The sequence below is a fragment of the Scyliorhinus torazame genome, chromosome 7 (genome assembly GCF_047496885.1).
Source record: "Scyliorhinus torazame isolate Kashiwa2021f chromosome 7, sScyTor2.1, whole genome shotgun sequence".
Taxonomy (NCBI): Eukaryota; Metazoa; Chordata; class Chondrichthyes; order Carcharhiniformes; family Scyliorhinidae; genus Scyliorhinus; species Scyliorhinus torazame.
In genome coordinates this window covers 35,596,721-35,621,484 of record NC_092713.1, presented here as the reverse complement: position 1 = coordinate 35,621,484, position 24,764 = coordinate 35,596,721, and the positions used below count along the sequence as shown (strand labels likewise).

Sequence of the window (24,764 nt, the reverse complement as noted above, 5' to 3'; positions counted from 1 at the left end):
TGCAAAAATGTGACGGACGTATCGAGTCCACATGGCCTTTCTTGAGAACTAAAGAGAGGGAAAATGTGATATAAAAGGAGGTAAATATGGAGGAGAAAGATCACAGTCTAAAGCTCTGATAATAATAATTGCTTAATAATAATCGCTTATTGTCACATGTAGGCTTCAATGAAGTTACTGTGAAAAGCCCCGAGTCGCCACATTCCGACGGCTGTTCGGGGAGGCCAGTACAGGGAGCGCTGCTAGCCTTGTTCTGCATTACAAGCCAGCTGTTTAGCCCACTGTGCTGACCCAGCTCCTGATACCCTGGTCCACTCCTTCATCACACCCAACCCATCTGCTTCCCACGGCACCTTCCCTGGCAATCACAGAAGGTGCAACACCTACCTCTATACACCCTCCCTTCTCACCGTTCAAGGCCCCAAGCACTCTATTCAGAAAAAGCAGCATTTCACTTGCACCTTTTTCAGATTGGTCTACTGTATTCGCTGTACCCAATGCCGTCTCCTCTACATTGGGGAGACTAAACGCAGACTGACTTCGCTCAACCCACAAGCATTACCCCAACCTTCCCGTCGCCTGCCATTTCAACTCAGCATCTTGCTCTCATGCCCATCCCTGGCCTGCTGCAATGATCCAGTGAAAGCCGACACAAGTCTTCCAACTAGGCACGTTGCAGCCCTCAGGACTCAGCATGGAGTTCAACAACTTGACTATGACCTTCCCCCTCCATCTTTAGTCTGTTTTACACCCCAAACATTTTTTTGTCCCAATGCAAAAACCCTCCTACACCATCTCCCACTGGGACATCTGTCACTTGTTCTTAGGTTTTGCTACATCTTTGTTTCAATCTCTCCCAGCTCCCACTAATCACTGTTCCTGCTGTTTAATCTCTTTATATATCACATTTGAAATGAAATGAAATGAAAATCGCTTATTGTCCCAAGTCGGCTTCAAATGAAGTTACTGTGAAAAGCCCCTAGTTGCCACATTCCGGCGCCTGTTCAGGGAGGCTGGTACGGGAATTGAACCGTGCTGCTGGCCTGCCTTGGTCCGCTTTCAAAGCCAGCGACTTAGCCCTGTGCTAAACCAGCCCCTCACATATATGCACATATAACCCCATGCACATATATAATTGCAAGTTCTTTCTTTTCTTCACCAGGAAATTTAAAGAAATCAGTCATTGCCATTAAAATGGGGCGGCACGGTGGCAGAGTGGTTAGCACTGCTGTCACACAGCACAGGAGACCCGGGTTCAATTCCAGCCTCGGGCGACTGTGTGGAGTTTCCTCCAGGTGCTCCAGTTTCCTCCCACAGTCCAAATGTGCGGGTTACGTGGATTGGCCATGCTACATTGCCCCTTAAGTGTCCAACGGTTAGGTGGAGTTACTCGGTTACGGGAATAGGGTGGGGGATTTGACAGAGGTAGGTTGCTCTTTCCAAGGGTCAATGCAGACTCGATGGGGCAAATGGCCTCCTTCTGCACCCTAGGGATTCTATGATTCTATGAAAATGCTGGACTGTTTGATGTTCAGTAACAACATAACAAACTAAGCTTACTGACTATAAATACTGGCCTGGCCTTGGCATTTTCCCCATCTGTCCATGAAGTAGTCCCGCAAATTTATGGTCGCAGTTTGTGTCTTAATTGTCACAGTGGATGGTGTATGCCAATGGAACCTATTTAATCAATGCTTTATCACATCAATAATGAACAACTAGCAACCCTGATGATTAATGTCTGACTAACTGGTTACCAAAAACAGGATTTTGCTTTGTCAGATCATAAGACTATTTCCATCACCAAAGAATTTCTGGTAATAAACATTGACAGAACTCTAAACCCAGAAAATGTAAACACATTTAACTTGATTTATTATTTTTACTTCTATTTGTATAGTTTGTTTGAAATCAAGAATTTAGTGGTACTAGATTAGAAGTGGTTTATGCATTTCAAAACACGCATGTCCTTGAGTACGAGACAAAACAGACAATACCAAGCCAGTAGCTTGACAAAAATATTTATCGGGGCACCATGTTGCTTAACTCTTGACCTTAACCCCTCATCAAGAACTGGGGTCCGCCACCCCCTCTATTTGACAATACTGACACCAATCATGTGAGTGAATCAACACAGTTTTAACAATTAAATCCACATTGCTCTGTTCCCCGACCTTGATAATATTTCATACAGAACGTTGACAAATTCCACTTAGAAAAACATGGCTAAATTGAGCGAACTACTCCAATTGATCTTATAATAAAGGTAAGATTGACTGAAATGTGAGCAGTCAACATTTAAGATACAGTCCATCCCCTCAGGTGAAAGATTGGTGTAGTGTGTGCAAAGGTCTGGAATTTACAGGAATTGAGAGAGTAATTGTCTATCAATGAAGTTACAAAGTATTATAAAGTAGTCACAGCCCAGAAAGAGGCCATTTGGCCAAACATGTGATTATGTTCCAGGTGAGCCTTTTTATCTAAGCGCATCAGCGTAAGCTTCTATTCCTTTTACCCCTCATATGCTGACTAGCTTTCTCTTCAATGTATCTATACCATCTGTCTCATCGACACCCTGTGATATCATGTTCCACTTTCTACCGTGTGCGACACGTTAGCACAGTGGTTAGCACTGTTGTTTCACAGAGCCAGGGTCCCAGGTTCGATCCCCGGCTTGGGTCACTGTCTGCGTGGAGTCTGCATGTTCCCCCGTGTCTGCGTGGGTTTCCTCCGGGTGCTCCCACAAGTCCCGTAAGACATGTTTGTTCAGTAATTTGGACATTCTGAATTCTCCCTCAGAGTACCCGAACAGGCGCCGGAGTGTGGCGACTAGGGGATTTTCACAGTAACCTCATTGCAGTATTAATGTAAGCCTACTTGTGACACTAATGAAGATTATTATTATTTCTAACCACTCTGTAGGTAAAAAAGATTCTCCTCAATTTCCAGTTGGACTTATTAGCTATAAAAAACAGAAAGTGCTGACAACACTCAGCAGGTCCAGCAGCATCAGTGGAGAGAGAAACAGAGTAAACGTTACGAGTAATTGTATATCTTAAATGACCATCTTAGTCATAGAGGGCTACAGCACAGAAAGTGCCCTGTGGCCCGTCACACCTGCGCCAGTCAAAAGCAGCCACCTACTCTAATTCCATTTTCCAGCACTTGGTCCATACCTTTCTATACCTTGGTCTCTTATATTTATAGCTCGTAATTTTTCTCCTGCCTGCAAGTGGAAAAATCAACTCTATAATTATTCTATCAAACCCTTTCATAATCTTGTAAACCTTTATCAGGTTCATCCTCAGTCTTTGACAGTGTTTGAAATGCAGGTCTCTTTAAGAGTAAAACAATCTTGCTGCAAAGTGAATTGGGAGTGGGTGACACTCAATGAAGCTTGTACCTAAGAGCTGTTTTCCCCCCCCAATTGCTTCTGGACAGGGAGAGGATCCAAAAGGGAAGAGTGGAAACGAGTGTTTGTGCTGAATTATAGTATCACAATAATACAGTTGCGAACCATCGAGTGTGTTCTGCTGCCTAATTCGGTAAATGGATATTCACCTGTAAAATTGTCTTCTTTTTTTTTTTGAGTAGCAAGCCACGTTCTCTTTTCTGATGGGTGCAACCATTCTAGTAAAGAGCCTTTGCATCAGCACCTCTGTATCCTTTTATAATACGCAGATGTAGGAGCTGGCGCAAGAGTATTTGCCGCCCTAAGTGAATGTGCACTGCAACCCCTCCCTCCCACCAACTTCACTACTCCCTCACAATTAACTTTCAAACAGGAATACTGTAAAATGGTTTGACTCACTCAGATCCATGGACAGTTGATATCCATGGCCTGTCCTTGTAATGATATGTAGAATATCATTTGTGTATAAATTAACAACCAAACTGTAAGTAAATGTAGGTGCCGTATGCATAGACTGAGATTTGAGCATCTGACCACTAGGTGGCGAGACGACAGGAGAACATTACTTGAACACACGAGGCGTGCAGCAGGACGTGGATAGCATGCGTAGAGTCCAGTCGCATATCGAGTAGCTCCTTAGTCAATCGTGATTAATACTCGTTAATCAGAATTATTTGTATTTAGCCATAGTATCCAACTGTACTCATCGTTCACATCGTAGAAACCTTTATAGTGCTTAGTTGGTTAATAAACAGTTTTATTCTTCAACAAAGCCGTATGTTCTCTAATTGATTCAACCACAAAGATATTGCTATCCGTGAACATAGAGAACATTACAGCCCTCAGCCCTCATCCAGGTCTCAACCTCTGGAGCCCCATCCTCATGCTCTGCCTCTGCAGCACCAAGTTCCTTCGAGGCATCTTAGATTTGCGTGCTCATCTCCCGGACCTCTCGCGAGACCTTAACCCTCATCACGAGATCATCACTGTGAGCTTGTCTTTTTGAATAGTTGAACTTGTAAGTGCCCTGCCTCCGCCCCCCATCCCTCGGTTATGTTGCTCATTGATCAGTCATAACAATATAATTTAAAATTTTCAGAATTCAGACTTGCGTTTTGTACAGCGGTTGCCACCACCCCAAATCCTAAGCAACCGCCTAGTTTACCTTGTGGCTGCGGCGGCTCTCTGGAGACCAGAACTGTCCGCAAAACTTCAAGTGTGGTCTAACCAAAGTTCTACAAGAGTTCTCAAGTGTAATTAGATGACATGGTGACACCGTGGTTACCATTGCTGCCTCACAGCGCCATGGAACCTGGATCAATTTCAGCCCTGGGGGGATGGTTTGTATGTTCTCCCCGTGTCTACGTGGGTTTCCTCCAGGTGCTCCGGTTTCCTCCCATAGTCCAAAGCTGTGCAGCATAAGTGGCTTGGCCATGCTAAATTGCACCTTAGTGTCCAAGGCTGTACAGATTAGGTGGGGTTATGGGGTCATGGTGATAGGGCGGGTGAATGGGCCTGGATAGAGTGCTCTTTCAGAGGGTCGGTGCAGGCTTGATGGGCCGAATGGCCCCCTTCTGTACTGTAGGGATTCTATAATTCTATAAAATTAGGGGTGGTTAACATAGTGACACTCACATCCTGTGCATGAATAAAAAAAAACAACTTCAAACTAACTTATCTGCTTCTTAATTCTATCCCTCTAGAAATGAGCCCCAATGTTTTGGTTGTTTTTCTTGTAATCTTAATAACAAATGTCACATTTCTTTTTGATCAATAGTTTCACTCCATCCAAAGTATTGTTCTAATACAGGTGAACAAATATATACAGAAAGCAGGTAGCTGTGTCCATTCATTATCTATTCTGTTTGTGGTTACGCAGCATCTGCCACTTATGGGTTCGAGTTGCTGCCTAATATTTCATAAATACCGCAGTGGTCGCTATCACTATAACACCAGGCCAATCCTCTAAATCACTGCCGTACTTAAAGAACTTCACAGAGTGATGGGGCATTGTGTGCGAAAGCTCCGATAAGACTATTTTGAGGAGAAGCAGGAGAGTTACCCAGGTACCCTCGATACCACCACTCTTTAAAAACAACTGCTCATTATCGCAACGCTCTTTGTGGGATCTTGCTACATGCACATTGTCATAATATGCTCCCGTGCACCCACCTCTCAGGTGGTCCACAAGAATCCGACGACAGCCTCAACGATTGGACTTATAAATAATTCCTTGTACAAATGTTGTTTTGTTTCTGCACGCTAGGCACCTTACATATCCATCCACTCACCGATTTTTTGTATATAGTTACTCTTGTAAATATGTCGTTTCTGCTATAAGCAGCCAACAATTTTTTTTTTTAAAAAGGGAGGATGTCATAATATGCACCCATGCACATCATGAGGCAAAAGCAGGCAGTGACAGACATCCAGGTGAGCCAATCAATATACAGAACAGAACACGACCAATCACAAGACGTGACACCAGAGTGGGGTTTCCACCTATAAAACACACAAGGCATCATCAGCACTCTGCCTCTTTCCACTGGTGATAGCTATAGTGAGAGTCAGGGTGTACAAATCATTCAATACCTCCTACACGTGGATCAGAGCTAGCCTGGTCTAGATAGTTAGCTTTAGTTACTTAGGGTAGTAGAGAGGCCACCCACAGGCAGCTGTGTGATTTGTTACTCGAGTTCAATAAATCTCATATTGAACCAACGCCTTCGTTTGGTGTATACTTGATCAATTAATTGCATCGTGTACAATCCGTGTTACTCCAGGGTGAATGACATGATACCAGAAGTGGCTACTGCCTCTAAGTAATTTACCTTCGAAAAATTTTCTGAAGACCAGCAACTGCCTTCCAGCGGCATGGAAAAGATCCAGGCACCTCCGCAGCTCCGGGAACCTTGGCGCCAACTGGCGGGTCTTCAAGCAAAAATTTAGCCTATACCTTGAGGCTTCGGGCCTCGAAAGTGCATCCGATGCACGAAAAATCGCCCTGCTGCTGTCTACTGCGGGGGACCAGGCCATCCAAATCTTCAATTCGCTCACTTTCTCAGACGGTGAGGACAAGGCCAAGTTCCAGACTGTCCTCGCCAAATTCGACAGTCACTGCGAGGTCGAGACAAACAAAAGCTTTGAGCGTTACGTATTCCAGCAGCGCCTTCAGGGTAAGGACGAGCCTTTTCAGTCTTTTCTTACTCAGCTTCACATTCTAGCGCAATCCTGCAACTACGGAGACACCGCTGACTCCCTCATCAGGGATCAGATCGTGTTTGGCGTCCACTCCGACCCCCTGCGGGAGCAGCTCCTAAAAATTAAAAATATGACCTAGCCAGTGGCCATCGAGACGCGCAAAGTCCATGAGCTGGCGAAAAGTCGCTATTCCCGCCTGAAGTCGGCAGAGCAGGCCCAACTTGCCTGAAAGTGTAGAGGCCATCGCCCGAATGGTGGGGCCTGAGCATCGATGAAGGCGGCCATTTTGCACGCTTTTCCAGGGCTCCCACGCATGCTCATCAGGGTCGGGAAAACGAAGCGGCCGAAGACTACACTGCACAGGTGCGGAGACGCGCCAAACGTCACGCGTCGACGTAATGATGTGCTCCAGCTGTGGCACCGCCCATTTAAAGTGGCAATGCCCTACAAGAGGCAGGCGATGTCTCAACTGCAAGCAACCTGGCCATAATGCTGCTCTGTGCAGATCTGCACCTCCGACAGGGGGCCAGCGGTACCAGGTCCAACGAAAACGAGTTTGACGTGTGCAGCAAGGGCTGCTGGACTTCGAACCAGACTCCATCACCGATCCAGAGGACGACTGCCCGGAGTCCCCGTATCGAGTGGGCATCATCACCATGCTTAACCATGTATCCTCACAGTCACCAACACACACGCCCATCCTTAAAGTGGATTGTGCAGACGGGTGGCGTGCCACAGTACAGGTCAACAATTGTAGAATCCGGTTCAAGCTGGACACCAGTGCTTCAGCCAACCTAATATCCAAAGCAGATCTGGCTCGCATCCGGAGGCAGCCTCCATTCTTCCACCGGCCTGCCAGTTGCGCGACTACAATAGGAATGCCATCACGGCGCTCGGGTCTTGTCACCTGCAGGTATCCAACAGGGCCGTCAAGGCCACTTTGCGGTTTGAGGTCGTCCAGCCCGGCAAGGCTTCTCTGCTGGGTGCCCGAGCATGCAAGCTCCTCCAGCTAGTTCAGCGTGTACATGCCATGTCCTCAGCTGACACCACTCTGAAAGCCGACATTGAGGAGCTCCTACTGCAGTACCTGGATGTGTTCACAGGGATGGGCACGCTGCCCTACCGCTATAAAATTCTGCTCAGGCCTGATGCCACGCCTGTCATCCATGCACCGCGCCGGGTGCCGGCGCCCCTCAAAGGCCGTCTGAAGGTGCAGCTGCAGGATCTCCAGGATCAAGGAATAATATCCAAGGTGACGGAACCAACTGACTGGGTCAGTTCGATGGTCTGCGTCAAGAAGCCGTCTGGAGAACTGCGCATTTGCATCAATCCTAAGGATCTGAATCGCAACATTATGAGGGAACACTACCCGATCCCGAAGCGGGAGGAGCTGACGAGTGAAATGGCACATGGCAAATTCTTTACAAAGCTGGACGCATCAAAGGGCTTCTGGCAGATACAGCTAGACGAGTCCAGCAGGAAGCCCTGCACATTTAACACTCCCTTCGGGAGATATTGCTACAACCGAATGCCATTTGGCATTGTGTTGGCCTCCGAAATCTTTCACCGAATAATAGAGCAAATGCTCGAGGGCATTGACGGTGTACGGGTCTATGTTGACGACGTCATCATCTGGTCCACGACCCCGGAGGAACATATTGCCTGTCTTCAGGCGCATACATGCCAACGGCCTGAAGCTCAATAAAACCAAATGCCCCTTTGGCAGGTCGTCAATTAAGTTTCTGGGCGATCAGATCTCACCACAGGGCGTGCAGCCAGACTCGGACAAAGTCCAGGCAATCAACACGATGAAGACTCCAGAGGACAAGAAGGCGGTCCTCTGCTTCTTGGGGATGGTGAACTTTCTGGGGAAGTTCATTCCCAATCTCGTGTCAGACACCACGGCCCTCAGACACCTTGTTAAAAGGTCCACCACTTTCCAGTGGCTGCCCGCACATCAAGAAGAGTGGCTTGAGTTGAAAGCGAAGCTAACCACCGCTCCTGTTCTAGCCTTCTTTGAACCAGCAAAGGAGACCAAGATCTCCACAGACGCCAGCCAGGACGGCATTGGGGCGGTGCTCCTGCAGAAGGACGACACCTCGCCCTGGGCTCCAGTGGCATACGCGTCCAGGGCCATGACCCCACTGAGCAACGCAATGCTCAAATCGAGAAAGGATGCATGGGCCTGCTCACTGGCATTGTGAAATTCCACATTATGTGTATGGTCTCCCGACCTTTACCATAGAGACAGACCACAGACCCCTAGTGCACATTATACACAAGGACTTAAATGACATGTCACCCAGGCTCCAGCGCATTCTCCTTCGACTCTTTGAACTGGTTTGCACACTTGGGAAGGAGCTGATCATCGCGGATGCCCTATCCCATGCCATCACCTCGCCATGTGAGCAGGTAGACTTCATGCACGACATCGAGGCGCCGGTGAAACTGCGTGCCAGCACCCTCCCGTCATCCGACGAACGACTCGGCATCATTCGGGAGGAGACCGCCAAGGACCCTCTGCTGCAGGGGGGTATACATCACCTCACGGATGGCTGGCAGAAGGGGCAATGCCTCCAGTACTATAACATAAAGGATGACCTGACTGTTGTCGAGGGGATCCTTCTGAAATTGGATTGCATAGTCATTCCGCACAGCCTCCAGAGCTTGGTGCTCACGCAGATACACGAGGGACACCTCGGTATTGAGAAGTGCAGGTGCAGGGCCCGGCAGGCTGTCTATTGGCCCGGCATCAATGAGGGCATCTCCAACATGGTCCTCAATTGCGCGACCTGCCAGCATTTCCAGCCTGCTCAGCCCAAAGAAACGCTCCACCAGCATGAGCTCGTGACCTCTCCGTGGACTAAATCTGGAGTGGACCTTTTTCACACCAACGGGCGTGACTATGTCCTGATAATTGATTACTTCTCCAGTTACCCCGAAGTAGTGAAACTATCGGACCCAACATCCAGGACCGTCATAAAGACCTGCAAAGAGGCATTCGCCAGGCATGGAATCCCGCTCACGGTCATGAGCGACAACGGTCCCTGTTTCTACAGTGAAGAATGGTCCAACTTCGCAAAGCAATACCACTTCCAGCACATCACCTCGAGCCCGCATTCCCCGCAATCTAATGGGAAGGTCGAAAAAGGGGTCCATTTCGTGAAGCAGGTGCTCTGTAAGGCTGCGGACTCAGCTTCGGACTTCAATCTCGCTCTTCCGGCGTACAGGGTAACTCCGTTGTCCAACGGTATGTCTCCGGCACAGCTCCTTATGAATCGTAACCTGCGGACGACTGTTCCGACCATTCATGTACCTGACCTGGATCACCTTCCAGTGCTGCAAAAGATGCAGCAGATCAGAACCCGGCAAAAGACAACATATGGTGCTCACGCTACTGATCTGCCCGTGCTCTCTCCAAAGGACGCTGTTCGCATCCAATTGCCTAGTGGAGGCTGGTCAGCTCCAGCTGTTGTTGTTCGACAGGCTGCTCCCAGGTCATTCGGGGTTCGCATGGCAGATGGATATATTGTAAGGCGCAACAGAAGGGCACTACGCAAACTTGCCTGCCCACCACCGGATCTCACTTTCCTAGATGTCCTTCTGCCCGTTCCGGACACCTCGCTTCACGAGGCCACCAACCTGGCTGCATGCCAACCGGTTGGCTGCATGCCAACCGGTCAAGATACCATCATCCCCACCTCCACCTGTCAGGCGGTCCACAAGAATCCGACGACAGCCTCAACAATTGGACTTATAAATAATTCCTTGTACAAATGTTGTTTTATTCCTGCACACTAGGCACCTTACATATACATATCCATCCACTCACCAATTTTTTTGTATATACTTACTCTTGTAAATATGTTGTTTCTGCTATAAGCAGCCGACACATTTTTAAAAAAAAGGGAGGATGTCATAATATGCACCCATGCACATCATGAGGCAAAAGCAGGCAGTGACCGACACCCAGGTGAGCCAATCAATATACAGAACAGAACATGACCAATCACAAGACGTGACACCAGAGGGGTGATTCCACCTATAAAACACACAAGGCATCAGCACTCCCGCGCCGGTTCTCCACTCCCGCGCTGGTCGGGAGAATCGCCTGGGCCGCGAAAATTTCCCGGGACGCAGGTCCGACGCTCTCCCGCGATTCTCCCAAGCGGCGGGAACGGCCCGGTCGAGTTTCGCGGGCCGCAGGCTGGAGAATCGCTGGAGACACACAAAATGGCGATTCTCCGGCACCCCCGCTATTCTCAGGCCCGGATGGGCCGAGCGGCAAGGCCAAAACGGCGGGTTCCCCCCGGCGCCGTTCACACCTGGTCGCTGCCGTTGTGAGCGGTGCGTGACGCTGGGGGGTGCGGCCTGCGGGGGGGGGCGAGGGGTGATCCTGCACCGGGGGGTACCTTAAATGTGGGGGGGCCCGCAATCGGTGCCCACCGATCGTCGGGCCGTCCTCTCTGAAGGAGGACCTCCTTCCTTCCGCGGCCCCGCAAGATCCGTCCGCCATCTTCTTGCGGGGCGGACTAGAGAGGACGGTAACCACGCATGCGCGGGTTGGCACTGGCCAACCCACGCATGCGCGGATGACACCTGTTATGCGGTGCCGGCCGCGTCATCTATGCGGCGCCGCCTTTACGCGGGCGACAAGGCCTGGCGCGTGTAGATGATGCGGCCCTGATCCTGGCCTGATCCAGGGCCTGAATCGGTCGGAACCTCGACTGCGTTCACGACGGCGCGGCCACTTCGGCGCGGGAGTGGAGAATCCCGCCCTGCCTCTTTCCACTGGTGATAGCTATAGTGACAGTCAGGGTGTACAAATTATTCAACACCTCCTACACATGGATCAGAGCTAGCCTGGTCTAGATAGTTAGCTTTAGTTGTTTAGGGTAGTAGAGAGGCCACCCACAGGCAGCTGTGAGTTTTGTTACTCGAGTTCAATAAATCTCATATTGAACCAACGCCTTCGTTTGGTGTATACTTGATCTGTTAATTGCATCGTGTATCGTGTGCAATCCGTGTTGCCCCAGGGTGAACAACATGACACACATCAGCATCCAAGTTTTCTGCGTTACAATAGTGACTACATTTCAAAAAGTCCGGAGGTTGTAAAGGGCGCTATACTAATGGCAGCCTTTCTTCGGGTGAGAGTAAGGCAAGAGAGAGGTTATGGGGGGCTGGGAGGGGGGGGGGGGGGGGCATAATGAATGAGAATGTTTTCTGATGTGCTGTTAAAGACACTAATAAGCTAATTCAAAGCCAGTTATCCCACTTTTATTCGGAAATCATGTACAATGTAATGTCAGTCCATCTGTCAACGAGAATATTCTGAAAGAGCAAAAAACACATCAACTGGCAGATCAGAAGGGATTCGCGGACTGAAAATGTGCAATGGTAACCAATTAGGTGATTTACACGAATGCAAATATTGTTCTGCACTATTTTGATTTGGACTAAATGCAATTACGCAAAATATTTCCAAAGCACTCTATGCTGAGGGATGTTTGCTGATATATATACACTTTGCCAGAGTTCACAGAGCAGAAGTGTGGGGGCTGTATGGATAAACAGGAAGGCAGGAATTTGTGTTTATGTATCGGAGATGAGAAAATGCCTTCACGCTGGTTAGTCCCACTGGAATCCTTCAGCCAGTGTCACTCCCAGAACCCCATCTCCCACCCATTGACCCTATCTACACCTCCTGCTACCATGGGAAAGCGGGCAGCGTAATCAAAGAACCCTCCCACCCGGGTTATTCTCTCTTCCAACTTCTTCCATCGGGCAGGAGATATAAAAGTCTGAGAACACGCACAAACAGACTCAAAAACAGCTTCTTTCCCACTGTTACCAGACTCCTAAATGACCCTCTTATGGACTGAACTGATCTCTCCACACATCTTCTCTACTTAGTAGTACAATACACCGTATGCTTCACCCGCTGCCTGTGTCTAAGCATTTGCATGCTTATGTCCTATGTTTTTTCATGTATGGAACGATCTGCCTGCACTGTACGCAGAAGAATAGCTTTCACTGTACCTCGGTACACGTGACAATAAATCTAAATCTACACCAGCTGGGAGAGGCATGAGAAGCAAAGGCCTGTAGCCTATTAAGGGTCCTCTGTCGAAAATTCTTCATGGTCTCTGCTTGGGCAGTCCCTAAGGTCGAGGATGACTTGCTCCCACTTCGAGGGAGGTGGGTTCTGTGGCGGCTGAATAGTCCGATCCTGGATCTGCAGACTCTGCCACAGGTTTGACAGGTGGTGCTTGATGAGTTGGGTGGATGGGATGCTCTGGATTCTGTGCCCCCTTTCCACTGTTTACGCTTGGCAAAGTCCATTAAAGAGTGGGGGGGGGGGGGGGGGGTGATGTTAGTGGTGTGGGACAGGGAGATGGGATGGCGGGGGGTGGGGTGGGGGGGGTTTAATCTAGTGAGGAGAGTCAATCTATGGTGTTTTACCTAAGTCCTCCTGCATGAACCGAGATGTTGTGTCAGCTGACGATTCAATCAGTGAAGGTTTAACCCAGCCTGCCCCTCACTGCCCTTCCTCTATGTCTATCTGTCGACAGGGACAACTTGCTGTTTTATGTTTCAGCTCGACTGCCGTGGTGTCAATTCAGGAGCCTCAACTAAGATGGTAAGATAAGAGAGCAAAGAACCAAGGGGGGAGGGAGGCGAGGTGAATTTATTTTTACATAGCGAGTTGTTGCAATCTGGAATGGGTTGCCTGAAAGGGTAGTAGTAACTTTCCAAAGAGAATTGGAGGAATACTTGAAAAGGAAAGATTGAAAAAGTAGAGGGAAAGTGCTGCTGGTGGTGGGGGAGGTAGGGGGGACCGGGGGGGGGGGGGGGGGGGGGGGGAGAGCTGAAAGCACTGGCACTGGCTCACTGGACTGAACAGTCTCCTTCATTGCTCTGTGATTTTGTGTAGACAGGACAGCAGAGAAGAAGCGCACATGGATACGGTGGTTGTAGCTGCAGGCTGAGGCTAATCGAAAGGTGCAGCAAGGAGACAAAGGTGAATTAGTCACCATTAACTTCCAGGCGCCTTCATTCTTTGAATACTCCACATACCAGGAGTCAGGTGACTGACTACAAGAATTCCAGTGTTACTTTATCGTTTGGTTGAGCCTAACAACATTCTGACTCTCATTTCAAGAGAACTGCCTCACAAAATACGTTCTTATATAAAAAATACATTGAAGCACATATGAGGGAGGGGGAGGCTGTTGAGGGGGGGGGGGGGGTGGAGGGGAGAGAGGGGCACAAAGACAAAGAGGGTGGTTCCTGTTCTGAAGTAAACATTTCACACAAATTGATTTTAAGGTGCTATTTACGTGACTCCGAGCTTCAAAATAAGTACACCGATTCTGCCCGAAGCAGGGAGTGTTTAGGAATTTTGGCCATGACGTAAATTTTGACTGAATGTTTAGTACAAATAGCAATGGGAATGTGGGAACAGGTACAACACATTGACTACATTGCAGTGGAAGTGACAGCTGGGTGTGGGGTCAAAGTGGCTCTGACAGCAGGCGGATGGGATGATTTCTGTGGGGTGGGTGGTGGGTGGGTGAAACATTCACGTCCTCCCCGCTGTTACAGAAATAGTTATGAAAAACACGTAACTGGAGCGCTAACTGGGCAATCTCCTGTGGATGTTTAACGGGTCACTGGTAGAGCCACTCTGTTGAGTTCTTAAATGTCCAGCCCATGGGCTGGAACAGTAAAACTGTATCTTTTTTCATTTTCGGGATGTGGGCGTCGCTGGTTAGGCCGGCATTTATTGCCCATCCCTAGTTGACCTTCCGAGGTTGGCGGTGAGGTGCAGTCTTGAACTGCTGCAGTCCCGATGTGTAGGTACACCCACCGTGCTGTTAGGGAAGGAGTCATACATAGTTAATGAGGCTCCAAGTGAGGAATCAGATGCGAGTTTACGCCATTCTGGTTAGCGTGAAGCGCGCCCCAATGCGACCTCAATCTGCATTGATCAGTGAGGCTCCTCCATGTTGACCGCCACTTGGAGGAAACTCTGAGGGTGCGGGGAAAGTGCTGGAAGGAAAATAACAAGCTTGTATTTAGATTGTGTCTTAAACACAGTAAAATGTTACAAGGCATGCTATCAAACAAACTTTCTCACAGAGCCATGCAAGAAGATATTAGGTCAGATAAGCAAACGCTGACTCATTAAAACTCGCAGTCTAAAGGAGGACGGTGAGGATGAGAGGGTTACATGGGGAGCAATTCCAAAGATGCATGCCTCAGCTGAAGACACCACCACCACAATTAAGATCAGGGGGATAGGCAAGGCTGGAACTGAAGCAGCACATACATATGGTGGAGGTTTTGGGTCTGGAGGAGATGACAGAGATAGGGCAGGATGAGGACTTGGAGGGATTTGAAAACAAAAGCCGAGAATGTTAAAATCAGGGCATTTCTTCTCCCGGACGCCAGTGTAGCTGAGCAGGAGATAGCTGTACGGAGATAGGTGTGAGTTAGAAAACGGAGACTTTAGCATCATTGCTCAGTTCAAAATTATTTCGAATAGACAGATTGATGTAAACGGATGCAGTGAGACAACTAATGATAAATGATCGCTACAATCTTATCTCTGCCTTGACCTTGCTCAAACAAAATACAGAATAAAACAAATACTCTGCCACACTTGAATTACTGTGATAGAGCAGCATTCCCATAAAGCACCACTCGGCAAAACGTTCACTCCGAGTATCAAATATCTTACAATAGCATCAACTTTAGTAGGGAGAGCGAGATAACATCTACTGAGTGTGTGGGGAATGTTTTATTCTCATCAAGTGTTTTAACTCTTGGCTAATCAAGTGTGTCCACCTCTTTGCATAGCCAGGTCTTGAATGGCACAGCAAACTGTGTGTCATGATATGCAAACATGCACATAATGAGATACAGGCAGGCAGCTAATGAACACAGAGAACAGGACATAACCAATCAGCAGGCAGAACACTTGGGGGTGGGTTCCCACTATAAAAGGCACGAGGCACTCACACTCCGTCTCTTTCCACTGGGGACATCTACAGAGTGAGTCAGGGTGTATATATCACATAACCCCTCCAGCACGTGGCTAAGAGCTAGTCTGGTTCAGTCAGACAGAGTAATCACACTTAGGTTAGCAGAGAGTTGAACTCACAGAGAACTATGCTAACTGTGTGACAGGTTCAATAAATCAAATTTAACTAACTTCAAGGTCTGGAGTATCTTTCGGTTAAAGCCCATGATATCTTCATTCCAACAACGTGCTGTCCTGCTTTCTCTGACACCACCTCCTCTTCTCCGGCACTGTCATCTCTGACCTGCATCGGCAATGCACCCTCCGCCCCGGCATCATGACCTCTGACCTGCGCTGACACTGGGGTGGGTTTCCTCCGGGTGCTCCGGTTTCCTCCCACAGTCCAAAGATGTGCCAGTTAGATGGATTGGTCATGCTAAATTTCTCCTAGATGGGGTTACCGGGATAGGGTTAGATTTTGGGTTGAGGTAGGTTGCTCTTTCAGACTGGATGGGCCGAATGGCTTCCTTTTGCATTGGATGGACTCTGTAATTCTAATCAACAGCAAGTTCCCACTGGGCAGGCAGTGACCACAATGGGAGGCAAAGTCCAATATTCATTCACGTCCTGGAACATTCATGAAATTGTTAAATACTGCAGAAATGATTCCAGTTTACATCGAATCATAAATTGCTGTTTCAGTGAAGATTTAGCTGTCGAAAGAAAGCACGATCCCAGTTCATATACTAGAATTACTAACTGTATCAGAAAGGGGAGCATCCCAAAACCAAGTTATTTCATTATTTATTCACTCAGATCTGCTGTTATAAGAAAGTCCATTAGGAAACATAACCCACACAGGCCATGTGTGAAAGTCCATCTCAGAAGGAGCGATATGGTGGAATTTAAACTACAGATGGAGGGTGAGAAGGTAAAATCAAGCACTAGTGTTTGTGCTTAAACAAAGGAGATTACAATGGGATGAGAGAAGAACTAGCTAAGGTAGACTGGGAGCAAAGACTTTATGGTGAAACAGTTGAGGACCAGTGGAGAACCTTCCAAGTGATTTTTCACAGTGCTCAGCAAAGGTTTATACCAACAAAAAGGAAGGATGGTAAAAAGAGGGAAAATCGACCGTGGATATCTAAGGAAATAAGGGAGAGTATCAAATTGAAGAAAAACACATACAAAGTAGCAAAGATCAGTGGGAGACTAGAGGACTGGGAAATCTTTAGGGGGCAACAGAAATCTACTAAAAAAGCTATAAAGAAGAGCAAGATAGATTATGAGAGTAAACTTGCTCAGAATATAAAAACAGATAGTAAAAGTGTCTACAAATATATAAAACAAAAAAAGAGTGGCTAAGGTAAATATTGGTCCTTTAGAGGATGAGAAGGGAGATTTAATAATGGGAGATGAGGAAATGGCTGAGGAACTGAACAGGTTTTTTGGGCCGATCTTCACAGTGGAAGACACAAATAACATGCCAGTGACTGATGGAACTGAGGCTATGACAGGTGAGGACTTTGAGAGGTTTGTTATCACCAAGGAGGTAGTGATGGGCAAGCTAATGGGGCTAAAGGTAGAAAAGTCTCCTGGACCTGATGGAATGCATCCCAGAGTGCTGAAAGAGATGGCTGGGGAGATTGCAAATGCACTAGTGATAATTTACCAAAATTCACTAGCCTCTGGGGTGGTCCCGGCAGATTGGAAATTAGCAAACGTGCCACCACTGTTTAAAAAAGGAGATAGGCAGAAAGTGGGTAATTATAGGCCAGTGAGCTTAACTTCGGTAGTAGGGAAGATGCTGGAATCTATCATCAAGGAAGAAATAGCGAGGCATCTGGATGGAAATTGTCCCATTGGACAGCGCAGCATGGGTTCAGAAAGGGCAGGTCGTGCCTAACTAATTTATTGGAATTTTTTGAGGACATTAACAGTGCGGTAGATAATGGGGAGCCAATGGATGTGGTATATCTGGATTTCCAGAAAACCTTTGACAAGGTGCCACACAAAAGGTTGCTGCAGAAGATAAAGATGTATGGCATTAAGGGGAAAGTAGTAGCATGGATAGAGGATTGGTTAATTAATAGAAAGCAAAGAGTGGGGATTGATGGGTGTTTCTCTGGTTGGCAACCTGTAACTAGTGGGGTCCCTGAAGGATCAGTGTTGGGCCCGCAGTTGTTCACAATTTACATAGATGATTTGGAGTTGGGGACCAAGGGCAATGTGTCCAAGTTTGCAGACGACACTAAGATAAGTGGTAAAGCAAAAAGTGCAGAGGATACTGGAAGTCTGCAGAGGGATTTGGATAGGCTAAGTGAATGGGCTAGGGTCTGGCAGATGGAATACAATGTTGACAAATGTGAGATTATCCATTTTGGTAGGAATAACAGCAAAAGGGATGATTATTTAAATGGTAAAATATTAAAACATGCTGCTGTGCAGAGAGACCTGGGTGTGCTAGTGCATGAGTCGCAAAAAGTTGGTTTACAGGTGCAACAGGTGATTAAGAAGGCAAATGGAATTTTGTCCTTCATTGCTAGAGGGATGGAGTTTAAGACTAGGGAGGTTATGCTGCAATTGTATAAGGCGTTAGTGAGGCCACACCTGGAGTATTGTGTTCAGTTTTGGTCTCCTTATTTGAGAAAGGACGTACTGGCACTGGAGGGTGTGCAGAGGAGATTCACTAGCTTAATCCCAGAGCTGAAGGGGTTGGATTACGAGGAGAGGTTGAGTAGACTGGGACTGTACTCGTTGGAATTTAGAAGGATGAGGGGGGATCTTATAGAAACATATAATATTATGAAGGGAATAGATAGGATAGATGCGGGCAGGTTGTTTCCACTGGCGGGTGAAAGCAGAACTAGGGGGCATAGCCTCAAAATAAGGGGAAGTAGATTTAGGACTGAGTTTAGGAGGAATTTCTTCACCCAAAGGGTTGTGAATCTATGGAATTCCTTGCCCAGTGAAGCAGTAGAGGCTCTTTCATTAAATGTTTTTAAGATAAAGATAGATAATTTTTTGAAGAATAAAGGGATTAAGGGTTATGGTGTTCGGGGCGGAAAGTGGAGCTGAGTCCACAAAAGATCAGCCATGATCTCATTGAATGGTGGAGCAGGCTCGAGGGGCCAGATGGCCTGCTCCTGCTCCTAGTTCTTATGTTCTTATGAAACAGGCACTTAAAATTACTCCGCCTTTACAACGTGCTCCCTTTTACAATTATTTAACCTCCCTTACATTCAAGATCTAACTTCTAAAAATTGGCTTGGGGAGTTTTACGAATGCCATGTGTAAAATGGTCACTTTTTAATGAAGGACATTAGTTAAGATGTTTTCAGCCAGACCAAATCCCTGAAACTTCCGAGACGAACCAACGAGGTTCCGCTGGACTTCAGCACATCAATCGGCAAGAGTCCTTTATAGGACCTCCGTCATCGTCTCCTACAGTGCTCTTTCCTGATATCACCTGTTGCTCCTGCTGCACATTCTGCATTGATTCCGCTACTGAACCAATAGCACAGAGACTGCAATTCAAATTCCTAAAAGAACCACAAAAGTCCACAGAGCTAAAGGAAAACATTTGGCTGACCATGTCTGTGGTGGTGCAAATCTGAAATTCTCTCCCCCAAAAGGACAGCCTTGGTCCATTGAAAACTTCAGAACGAGATAGATAAATGATAGTTGGGCAAGGCTATGAAGAGATACAGATCCAATGAAGGAGGGTAACTCAATCAGAAATGCAAACAGGCCATTTTCTAGTTGAATGGACTAATAGGCCTCAAGGGGCTGAATGGCCCACTCTCCTTCACTTGTTCCGTGGCCATTTGATAGAAGACAAATGAATCCACTGTTCTACTCTCTGCCCACTGTGTGCTCCTCTGCTTCAGAAATGGGCCCAAATTTTCCTTTATTAAAAAAATGTCAACCATCCCCTGTGGCAAAGAATTCCTCCTCCTACAACCCTCTTGTGTTGTAAACTTTGATGGTTCAATAATACCTTGCCACACCACTTAGGAAAGTACAGAAATTGCCCTGTCTTGTATAATAAGCATGTTTGCACCAGGTAAGCCTCATGTACATTGACTAAAGGTTAAGTGTAACGAGTGAGATGTCTGTCAGTGAGCTGCATCATCGGACATAGTGGGAGGAGTGACTAGAAGAAGTATCAGAAAATGGAGGAGATCCAAATTAGTCAGATAACAACTGAAGTTCCTTCCCCTTGGCCAACTTGCACTACTGGAACAAACGGAGGACTTGTCCCTTTCTCTTTATTGATTGACGAGTGCAGCAGTGTTATTGGAGACCTTCAGAATATTTGGACCATATTTTAAGATGCTTTTGCAATCTCCTTCAGCCAGAAGTGCTGAGTGGATGTTCCTGCTCAGCTTCCTTCCCAGATCGCTGCACCACAGATGTCAGCCTTCAGCCAATTCTATTCACTCCAGGTGATACCAAGAAACGGCTGACGGCAGTGGATACTGCAAAGGTCTGACAACATTCTGGCAAAAGTACTGAAGATCTGTGCTCCAGAACTTGCTGGGCCCCTAGCCAAACTATTCCAGTATAGTTATAACACACATTTACCTGGCAATGTGGAAAATTGCCCAAGTATGTACGAAGATCATAAGACCATAAGAAATAGGAACAGGAGTGGGCTGATCAGTTCCTCAATTCAATAGGACCTTAATTCTCTTACTGATCAAGAATCTATCTATCTCAGCCTTAAATATACACCAGGACTCTGCCGCCCCAGCTCTCTATGGCAAGGAGTTCCAAAGACTCACAACCCTCAGAGAAGAAATTCCTCCTCCTCTCAGATTTAAATTGGCCCCTCTTTATTCTGAGACTATGCCCTCTGGTCCTAGACCTGCCCATGAGGGGAAACATCCTCTCAGCATTTACCCTGTCTATCACCTTAAGAATCCTGTATGTTTCAATGAGATCACCTCTCATTCTTCTAAATTGCCATGAGTAGGGTCCCAACCTGTTTAACCTTTGTTCATAAGACAATCTTACCATACCGGGAACATCCTAGTGAACATTCTCTGACCCGCCTCTAAAAAGAAATAATATCTTTCCTTAAATATGGGGACCAAGATTGCTCACAGTGCTCCAGATGTGGTCTCACCAGTATCTTGTACAGTTGCAGCAAGACTTCCCCACTCTTGTACTCCAACCCCCTTGAAATAAGGGAAACTTCCACTAGCTTTCCTGATTACCTGTTGCACCTATGCGCTAGCTTACTGTGTTTCGTGCACAAGTACCCCCAAGTCCCTTTGTGTTGAAGCTGTCTGCAGTTTTTCACAATTTATACAATACTGTTCTTTTTTTCTCCCTTCCAAAATGACCAACTTCGCATTTTACCCACATGATACTCCACTTGCCCACTTAATTAACCTATCACTATCTCTTTGCACACTGTTTGTGTCCCGCTTGCAACTTGCCTTTCCACCTATTTTTGTGTTATCTGCAAATTTGGCTACAGTACATTTGCTTCCTTCCTCTGAGCCATTAATATACATTGTAAACAGTTGCAGTTCCAGCAGTGATCACTGGTTACAGGTCGCCAACCTGAAAAAGAACTCCTTATCCCCACTCGCTGCTTCCTGTCCATTGGCCAATTCTCTATCCGTGCCAACAAACAACCCCAACACCATGGGTTCTTATCTTGTGACTATCCCCAAAAAGCAGGACATATCCAACCCAGACAATTACCATGCTATCAGTCAATTCTCGGTCATCAGCAAAGGTGATTGAAAGTGTCATTGGCAGTGCTACCATACGCACTTACCATCAGCAACAGCCTGCTCACTCAGCTTGGGTTACAACAGGGCTACTCAGCTCCTGGCCTTATTACGGCTTTGGTCCAAACATGGACAAAAGAGCTGAATGCCAGAGGTGAGGGGAGAGTGACTGCCCTTGACATCAAGGCAGCATTTGACTGAGTATGGTATCAAGAATCCCTAGCTAAACTGGAGTCAATGGGAATCAGGGGGAAAATTCTCCGCTGGTTGAAGTCATACGTGGCGCAAAGGAAGATGGTTGTGGCTGTTGGAGGTTAATTATCTCAGTCCCTGGACATCACTGCAGGAGTTCCTCGGGATACTGTCCTAGGCCCAACCATCTTCAGTTGCTTCATCAATGACCTCCTTTCCATCATAAGGTCAGAAGTGGGGATGTTTGCGGATAACTGCACAATATTCAGCACCATTCGTGACTCTTCAGATACTGAAATAGTCCATGTCCAAATATAGCAAAACCTGGGCAACATTCAGGCTTGGGCTGACAAGTGGCAAGCTCCGTTTGCGCCAAGTGCCGGGCAATGACCATCTCCTACAAGAGAAGATCTAAACATTGCCCCTCGACATTCAATGGCACTACCATCTCTGCAGTCCCCACTTTCAACATGCTGGGGGCTACCATTGACCAAAAACTGAACTGGACCAGCTATGTAAATACTGTGGCTACAAGAGCTGATCAGAGGCTAGGAATTTTGTGGTGAGTAACTCAACTTCTGACTCCCCAAAGCCCACCTACAAGGCACAATTCAGGAGTGTGATGGAATACTCTCTGCTTGCCTGGATGAGTACAGCTCCAACAACACTTAAGAGGCTCACCACTATCCAAGATAAAGCAGCCTGCTTGACTGGCCTCCCATCCACCACCTTCAACATTCACTCCCTCCACCACTAACACACAGTAGAAGCCGTGTGTACCATCTGCAAGATGATGCAGGAACTCACCAAGGATTCTTCGACAGAACCTTTGAAACCCACGACCACTACCATCTAGGACAAGAGCAGCAGATACCTGGGAACACCACCTCTTGGAGGTTCCCCGACAAATCACTCACCAGCCTGACTTGGAAATATATCGCCATTCCTTCACTGTCAGTGGGGCAACATCCTGGAACTCCCTCCCTAACAGCACTGTGGGTGTACCTACACCACACGGAGTGCAGCGGTTCAAGAAGGCAACTCACCACCACTTTCTCAAGGACAATTAGGGATGGGTCTCAGCATTTGTGTAGGGTGGTGGTGGTGGTGTGCCTCACAGGCCTTAGCCGCCCTTCATGGCTGTGAGCCTCTAGGTGTCATGGGGTCTGGCGGCTGGTGTGCAGGTCGCGTTTCGCGTGTCTCCCTTGCTGGATGTCCGGCGATATCACTGCTGAAGGGTCGCCCTTCCAGAGTGGTAGCTGGAAAGTGGGTGGGAGTGGGGTGAAATCACAGGGGTGGTCCCTTGGTGGGGTTCCATGAAATGCCAGGCTGCGTGGGCAGAGTGGGGAACTCTGACAGGGGAGGTTTAACATCAACATGAGGGCAGCAGACGCTCACTCATGGGCGAGGACGAGTACAGTCAGAATGAACCCACACCCTCAGGCTGCAAAGTGCACCTTCAGGGAATGAGCGTTCTGGAAGGGCAAAGCCACTGACAATGGAGGCCCGGCTATCAGGGAATGAAGTATGGTTGAGTGGTTTGCCAAACTGGGAAGCCCGTTTAATCCGCAGTCCATGAGAGACGGGGGAATGGCGTGTCATCGAGGGATGAAGGTGACTGCAAATTGATGTTTTAACATGAATCAGGTGACCTCATCTGCCGCAGGGAGACGCCAGTTGTCCAATCAGCTCCTTGACCCTTGCTTGCTGAGTCAACTGTGCCAATTTAGTCAGTGTTACAATGCATGAGTGTACCATGATTGATGCACAGTAGTTAGATGCCTGCCCTTTTTGCAGTCTTGTGGAGCCTGTGGATCACGTTTCTATTGGTTGTTGTAGGCTGCACCCCCTGTTCATTTGTCTAAAAACTCTTTTGCTGCAGTATTGTTTGCACATCAGCCCCGCGCTCCTGATCTATGGCTACTCAGTGCGGAGAGGGGGGAGGGGGTGGATGTCCCAGATCCTGAGAGGGATGCGGGTCAGGGCATTGTCAGGACTCCTCATCGCTCATTTGATGTTCTCTTCCTTTCAGTTTTTGATCAATGAGCCAGTGGAGCTGGCAGTTCTTTTGACAGCTGTGGAGCAGCAGCAGCGATGATGACGTGTGCCTGCATGTGGGCAGGACCAACACCCGGAAGAGGAGGGGGTGGCAGGGCTTGCTGATCTACAGGGTGCAGGGCCACTGATAGCGGAGCATCGGAGCAGACACTACCGGCCACGGGTCCACCATCTGAGAGTTTCCTGCGTCCAGTACCAGAGAAGACTGTGTCTGTCTCGGGGATCAGTTGACCACCTGTGCCAGGTGATGCAAGAGTTGGCACCACATGGACTGGGAGGTTGTTTATGAACTGCAAGGGATTTCACTGCCTCAATGTTCAGATAGTGTTTGACCACGCGATACACATTCCCCAGATTTGTGCCTGTTTCTCAGAGAGTGTCCCTGACAGCTACACCTTGGGACGCTCACAGATCCCAGCTGTTCATGAGGGAGAGCAGCAGCTGGAGGGTTAGCTCCTCCTGGACAAAGGGTATCCGACTGAGGAGATGGCTGATGATGCCAGTGCAGAGGCCACAAACACCCGCTGAGACTCAGTACAATGAGGCTCATGCAACTATGCATATGCACAGTGGTTAGCACTGTTGCTTCACAGCGGCAGGGTCCCAGGTGCGATTCCTGGCTTGGGTCACTGTCTGTGCGGAGTCTGCACGTTCTCCCCGTGTCTGCGTGGGTTTCCTCCAGCTGCTCCGGTTTCCTCCCACAAGTCCCGAAGGACGTGCTATAGGTAATTTGGGCATTCTGAATTCTCCCTCAGTGTACCCGAACAGGCGCCGGAATGTGGCGACTCGGGGCTTTTCACAGTAATTTCATTGCAGTGTTAATGTAAGCCTACCTGTGATAAAAATAAAGATTATTATTGTGACAATAATAATTATTATTATTATCCGTCATCATCATTCTCCTGCAGCATCTGGTCAGTTGTTTTAGCGCCCTGCCGATTTTCTCGTCGGGACTGACATTTTGAAAAAATAGCGGAAAACTCGGCTGGTAGATTTTAAAAAGTTTAACTTTGTTGTTTAAAAGCTCCTGTCAAAGTTATTGCCACAAAAATAAGCTCAACATTGAAGAGTCAGGGCAGCACGGTGGCCTAGTGGTTAGCACAGCTGCCTCATGGCGCTGAGGTCC

The 24,764-nt window shown here is 47.7% G+C and overlaps 1 protein-coding gene and 1 long non-coding RNA gene across 4 annotated transcripts in view; one reads left to right on the top strand and one right to left on the bottom strand.

The window, feature by feature from the left end:
- The window catches only part of LOC140426141 (choline transporter-like protein 3), a 117,427-nt gene that overhangs the window by 79,536 nt on the left and 13,127 nt on the right, over positions 1-24,764 (bottom strand). The window lies entirely within an intron of this gene.
- LOC140426142 (uncharacterized) lies at positions 12,988-24,398 on the top strand. Its single transcript, XR_011948136.1, has 2 exons — positions 12,988-13,256; positions 23,613-24,398. It is a non-coding gene; the product is annotated as an uncharacterized lncRNA (long non-coding RNA).